General features: G+C 50.0%; 1 protein-coding gene and 1 long non-coding RNA gene across 3 annotated transcripts in view; one reads left to right on the forward strand and one right to left on the reverse strand.

Annotated features, from left to right (window-relative positions):
- Positions 1 to 832: 832 nt before the first annotated feature.
- Positions 833 to 3,991, forward strand: LOC111768077 (uncharacterized). Its single transcript, XR_002800101.2, has 2 exons — positions 833 to 1,178; positions 1,489 to 3,991. It is a non-coding gene; the product is annotated as an uncharacterized lncRNA (long non-coding RNA).
- Positions 3,992 to 5,778: 1,787 nt separating this feature from the next.
- The window catches only part of MEIS1 (Meis homeobox 1), a 132,192-nt gene continuing 131,162 nt past the window's right edge, over positions 5,779 to 6,808 (reverse strand). For both annotated transcript variants that reach the window (XM_005599929.4, XM_003362985.5), the window contains one exon: positions 5,779 to 6,808. This exon is cut by the window's right edge and continues 496 nt beyond it. The gene's annotated coding sequence lies outside the window, so the exon portion shown is untranslated.

Raw genomic sequence — 6,808 nt, forward strand, 5'->3', positions numbered from 1 at the left:
GCCCAGGGGCTCCGGGGGCTGAACACAGTCGCCAAGGAAACAGATGACATCCCAAACGGCACCAAAGGAAAAAAAATGAACAGTCTTTCTTTGCCTTTCACTCTTTTCCGTCTTCCAAAGAGTTAGTTTTGGCTCTAGCAGCAGCTGCCACACAGGCATTTCGTTATTTCAGACATTAAAGACCGGAGCGGGCGGCGGGAGTCTCCTCCGCTCCCATCCCCACCCCCAGTAGATAACACACAAAGCTCGCTGTTCACAGTTTAGGACTACCCGAAAATGAACGTCTTGGAAATAAGATTGGGGGCCGGGGGGGGGGGGAGCTCGGGAACGTGGATTTCCACAGCCATTGCGATGTGTTTTCCCCGCTTTCACGATTGCCCAGTGGAAACTGAGTCTCCAGAACAAGCTGGCGCCTCTTGAGTCGGCCAGTAAAGACGGGGCGCGTGGCTCGCCTCCATCTCCCCGCGGTGCCAGACGCTGTTCGATGCCAAGGGGGGTGGAGGGGGGGAGCAGGCGGCTGCAAGGGGTGTTTGCCGCTTTGCTGGGTTTCTTTGAAATGGAATTATCAGTGGGTGCAGGGATCTCCCCTACATGGAGGAACCAGTTGTTTAAAGCCCCGGGATGCCCTCAGCAAGTGGCTTCCACAGGGCCTTACTGAGCGATCTCCACCCACTTACGTCCAGGGTGGTGGGTGAAGTAGGCAGGCGCGAAAAGGCGATGGGTTACCCCGACTGCATTGCGGGACCTGTGGCTGCGGGGAAGGGGGGTAAGGGGTGTGTGGAGAGCCTGGGGACACTCGCACGAGAAGGGGAACTCGCCACTTTGGGGAAAGGGAGGAGAAAGAGAGCGCGGAGGTGTGAGGGGGGCCCTGGAAGAAAAGCAGAAGGGAGGGGAGGAGGAAAGCGAGCGAGCACAATCCCACCCTTCGAGAAGGTCGCCAACCCGAAGAAAGCAGACATAGGGTTCCTGACCCCTGCCGGGCACGCCCCGGCGTGGAGAGAAGGACCCCTGCGCAGCGTGCCCTGCCACTCGAGGCCCCCGGGAGGAGCCGGCCGGGCGAGCGCGGGAGCAGGTGACTCGATTCACCGCTTCCCCAATCGGCAAGGTCCCGGGACTCGTTTTCCGCCTGGAGATTAAGATCATTGCTCGCGTAATGAACTTAATGCTTTAGGGTAGAGGTGAGTGTGTCTGCGAGTGGGCAGGGGTAGGAATTACCGACCGGATCGATGAGAGACTGGCTTAAAACTAAATCCCTTTTCTCCAGGGCTTCACCGCCTGGTTCCCCCGCGGTGGGCTGAGCGCGCCGGGCTGGCAGGAGGCAGCGCGCGGAGGGGCGCTCCCGGCGCGCGGTCGCCAGACCCGAGACCCTAAAACGCCCCTTATCTCTCCACCGGGACCCCCAGCGTATCCATTTTTAGGGCAAAGACTCTTAAAAGCTCAAATGTTAGCGAACTGATTGCTCAATATGTTGTTTGTTTTTCCTTTCAGCTCCGCCTTGGTTGAGAATGTTACAGATGCGTTGGCGGGCAGATTGGGCCAAAAAGGGAAATTCCCCCCTCCCGCCGTCAGCCGTCTCCCCCAAGGGGAGATACCCCACTCTTTCTCCCTCACCGCTCTTTCTCGGGCCCTGGGATTCCCAGCCTCGTGTAACTGTGCGCCTGGCCGCCCTGAGTGCTGTGGGCCGCTTAATAGTCAAGGGGGTGCGGGGTGGCACGGGAGAGGGGAGTGAGACCGGGGGAAACGCCGGGCCGGGCAGGGCGCCCCATTACCCAATTCCACGCCACTCCACCCGGCGGCCAAGCGCCTACCTCGGCTTTGCAGCAAGTCATGTTTTTCCTGCCTTCACAAGGGCCGAGGGCCTGCTGGGATTCGAAAGGCAGCGGAAAGTTTAAAGAGATCCTGAGGAGCTCTGCTTAGGCGTCGGGGCGCTGCCCACGGCTCCCTGCTGCGCTCCAGACCCCGGCACTCGCAGTCCGCCTGGCGGGCGCTGGCCCGGTGCCCAAGTGCCCTCCGGGGCCCCAAGCTCTCGGAGTCGCGGCCCCAGAGCCGCCGTGGGACTTGGGAACAGAGCTCATCAAGAAGCCTCTAGTCCACCACAAAGCACCCTCAAGCGGCTCCAAGGGAAGGGGTCTGGAGTGCCCCCGGTGGTGCCTCTCCAAACCTGTGCAGACCCAGGATCGCCTCGTCTCCAGAGACGAAGTCAGCATCCCCCTTAGACTTGACTTTTGTGTTGGGGTGGGGAAGAGGTAGGAGGTTACTGAAGGTGCCAGAGTCGCCCCCCAAGGTGCTCTGGGCTCTGAGCACAGACCTGTCCGCCTTGCACTGGGCCCAGGCCAGGACGCGGTGCTCGGTGGGACGCAGGGACAGCCATGTGCGGGGGTGGGGGTGGGGGCGGACTCCTCGCAGCTGCCGGGATTTTCTCTCTGGGCGCAGGGCCCAAACCGAGGCATCTGCCCTGGTGCCCCCGGCCCGCAGACTTGGGGGGCGCTGCGCACAGCAAGGATCCCGGAGCGCCGAGTCTGCGCGCCGCGGGAGAGACGCGGGTGGCAGGAGACTGGTAGGGCTTGTGTTTTTCCTTTTTAGAATCTTTCGATTTCACTACGAAGTTTCCTGGTAGGCGCTTCTGCCCCGGGGTCGGAGCCTCCCACCGCCGCTCCTTCCCCTCCCTTCTCCCCGCCCCCGCGAGCCGAGGGTGCTGGAGCCTCCGCCCGGACCTGGCCCACCGCTCGGTCCCCCCCGGCCGGGACCCCGGCGCCCGGAGCTCCGCGCCGCCCTCCCCGGGCTCCGCGGGGGTGCCTCTCCCCGGGGCGAAACTCGCCGGCCCGGCGCACTGCAAGGAGACACCCGCTGCCTCCCGAGGAACTCCTAATACCATCCATACAGCTTTAATGCGTTTATAATTCGATAAGTGATTTCAATTTGAAATTGTTAGTAACTAATTTTATGGGTAATTTTTCCACATCAAATATTTAAGCATCAGATTAAGGGAGCCAGTTCCGACACAGGATAATAAGGGGGTTTCCCCCCCACCCCCCGCGCCTCCGCCTCCCTCCGTTTCCTACCGAGTCGTTTTTCCAAATCCCCAAAAGATGGCAGTCGAAGCCGACATTCTTCTTTTCTTGCGGCTCTGTGAAGGGAGGGGGAGAGAGGGGGAAGAAGGTGGGAGTAAGAGAGAGGAAAGAGGGAGGCAGAGAGAGGGGGGAGGAAGGAGGGAGGGAGAGAGAAGAAAAGGAGAAGGAGAAACTAGACGTTGCATAGACGTTTCAAACTAATTCTTTCACACGTTTCTAATACATGCAAGAAGCAGTGGCGAATTTCCTGGAAATGTCCTGGCAGAAAAGAAGGCCAAAAAACGTGCCTTGTGGGCTGAGAATAGGAGATGTGAGAAACTCAGCACTTTCAAACTAAACCCTCAGTTCAGAGCAGAAGGGGGAGAGGCGAGATCAGGAGAGGCACGGCTTCTTGATATTTCTTTGTATTTTAACATTATATACAAATACTATACAAGTAAGCAACTTGTTTCCTCGAGGACAAGACTGCAAATTACATAATGGGAGGAGAGGGGGTGGGGTGGAGAAAGGTGATAGGTGGGGGGCAGAACTCTGTGGACGGAGGGGGGCTGGGGCCAGCAGCCGATGAATTGCAGACCAGTTGCCAAAACTTTTTTTTTTTTTTCCTGCTGCTGCTGCTGCGGCTGCCTTTGCTGCTGCCGTTGCTTTGAATGTGGGTAACTAGGAAACAGCAAGCCGTCTGAGAAGACGGAATTTCCAACGTGTAAAATGTTCTTAACGGAACCATTGAGCGAGTGCAATAAGGCGTGAGGGGGAACTAATCTTCCCATTTAAATGTTTGTGGCAATTTTATCTAAATGAATTTTAATGCTAAACGAGGGTAATTCCCCATTTGTAGCGCGTTTACTTCTCTTTCCTGTGCTTCTAAAGCCGTCGAACATCATGCAATGAACAATAACAATAAAAGTACTGTCAAGGCATATTATTCATTTTGAATGTGTTATAATTACAGCTGACTGAATATGATAGGGTAAAATATTTTTAATTTTGGGGAAAAATATTTAAATTATACTAAAAAGTAGTCTCATTCAGCCAGCGCCCCCCCCCCCAAATAAAAATAAAAAGCAGGTACACTTGTGTGCCCTTGTTTAGAAGAGGGCGTTTTGTTTTTGCCTTTTAAGCAACATCAAAAACACTCTCAGCACCTCTATTATTTCCCTCTTTCGGATAAGTGTCCTCAATAAGCTCAGAGCTGGCTCTGAAATTTACAAGAGGAAAAGCTAAAATAGCATCAGGGGGAGGTGGGGGTGTCGAGGCAGGGAAAAAAAAGGACCTGCGGAGAGCAAGGCTCTCACAAAACCCTCACACAGAGGGGGGAACACAGGCAAAGCACACAGTTTGTTTTATCTTTTCTAATTCACTGGACACTAATGCTCTTGATTCTTCATAGTCTCCATATTTCCTAATTCCTCTTCACGTGTAGGCTTCTCCTTCTCCTAGTCTCTCTCTCTCTTTCTCTTTCTCTCCCCACCCCCCACCTCCTCCCTTTTCTTTCTCTCCCCCAACCAGCAAGAGCTTCCTCAGGAATAAAGGCCGAACATAACCAACTAACCCAGGCCTGTACTGGGGAGGAGGGGCAAATGGAAGGTTAGTTTGTAAAGTTTATTATTAATTTTTAAAGTAAATAAATGGTTGTTAACTGCTAGTAACCACCCATCAAAAGAGAATTACTTCACGAATATGGACTATTTATGTAGGCGAAGAATTGCCATCGGGTCCAAATGGGAAATTTAAACACGCCCATATACGGGGTAGGGGGGGGCGGGGTGGGGCGGAGGGCTCTACATCGGGAGGCTGCACCGGGCTGACCCCGGTTTCTTTCTGGGCATCCACGTGGTTAGAAACAAGGCCCCATAAACAAAAGGTGAGAGTGCGCCCTGCTGCTCGGCAGGTGAGTCAGTCAATCACACGTCACCTAGTAAACCCACCCCACAGCTGGTTTCTCTTTTCAAATAGAAAATAGAATTGCTCAGGGCGGGTTTATAGGGTGACATGGGCCTGAATGTCAGACTTGAGTTTAAGACGCTCTCCTCCGACCCATCCTTTCTGTCCCAAGCAATCACTACTACAAGGCTGATTTTGAAAAACGAATTTGCCTTAATTAAAATATTTGTATATTTTCCTTAGCTTTGGGAAGCACTTTTTATAGCAGCAATTTTATTTAAATAAAATTATAAGCTATTCCAGTTTAAACATGTTATTTTGTACCATTTAGCTGGCTGCCATGCAGAAATTCTGTACAGCTGTTCTGGAAAATTGGTTAATAACCAGTTTTATCCAATGAGAACATAGAGCATATTTATAAAAATTAGATTTTGAAGTCTGGTCTCTTCAATTCATGTAGTTAATTTCCTAATAAACATATACTGCTCTTCCTAGGTAACATCCTTAGTAAAGAGTTAACTCTGTACTTGGGTTTGCCATTATACGCAAGAATAATTTCACTGATGTTAGATGAGTAATTCTCTTGGATGTAATCTGAGTCTACAGTTAGTTTAATGCCCTTAGGCCTTAAATTTGCTGATATTAGGAGTTCATTAAGTCAGCTTAAAGAAATCAGTGACTATTATTAAATAATTTACTTTGTGGTTAACGTTTTCAAATACATATATGTCTTAGGGTGCTAAAATTAATTTTTATATTCACTGCATTAATCATTAAAAATTTGGGGGGCAGTAAACAAATTTTTCAAGCAGTGGAGTCAGCATGACAAAAATAATCTTGTTTTTATTTTAGATTCAGATTTCATTACTGCACTCAAACAACTACAACCGGGCTTGGCGTTATTATACAATCCAAACTGTTTCCGTCAGAAACGCTAAGACTCAGTGTGCAATGATTGTTATTAATAATTAGCTCCTTGGTTTCTTGATAGAAAAAGGCTATCAACAAGCATTTGTTTATCCACAACAAAAAGTATAATTAGCTTATCCCACTTAGTAAATCTTGTATGCATGCCAACTCATACCAAACTGCTACTTTTACAAAAAAAAATTGCAATAATACAGTTCATTTTTCCAGTCCTTTTTGCACAAAATTTATTTACAATGTCTACATAAATGCTCCAAGGTGGGACTATGGAAAAATACACACATGACCGATGCTTTGCTCAGAAATAAAGTCAACATATTAAAAATAAATCTTCAGTCTATGTTTTTGAGCTGCATAAAACAGGAAGTGATGTATAAGGTGGTGGTTGTTGCATGGGGACAATGATGCTTGATGTGACAATTAGGCTTCTAAACACACGGCCTTTTGGTTTCCATGCCTCCTCCTACCAGTCTCCTTAAGACACTGCCTGCAACAGCTGATTAATCATTGTTGATGACTGCAGTTTTTCCCATCCTTCCCGATTTACATCTGTTCAGGCCAATTCAAATATGGTGAGTAAATGAATTAGACATGCAAATTCAAGCCCCAGGCTAGAGAGAGGGAGAGAGAGGAAAAGAGAGAGAGAAAAAGAGAGAGAGAGAGAGAGAGCGCGCGCATGGCTGAAATCCTAGGCGAGAAGAGATTCTTCTGCCTGATAGTTATTTTAATGCTCTAAAAATCCTGCAAATCAGACCTTTCTGTCCCTTGCAGGATAACTGTAAGGCTTTTTAATGTAAGGAGGCTTCTGGAGGAAGTGAAGAGCTATGGAAACAACACACATAGTGTGGAAAAATTTCACATTTTTTTTAAAAAATCTATAAGAAACAACGTAATATGGATAACAGTATAATAGCATTTACAATATT

The sequence above is a fragment of the Equus caballus genome, chromosome 15 (assembly GCF_041296265.1).
Source record: "Equus caballus isolate H_3958 breed thoroughbred chromosome 15, TB-T2T, whole genome shotgun sequence".
Lineage (NCBI taxonomy): Eukaryota > Metazoa > Chordata > Mammalia > Perissodactyla > Equidae > Equus > Equus caballus.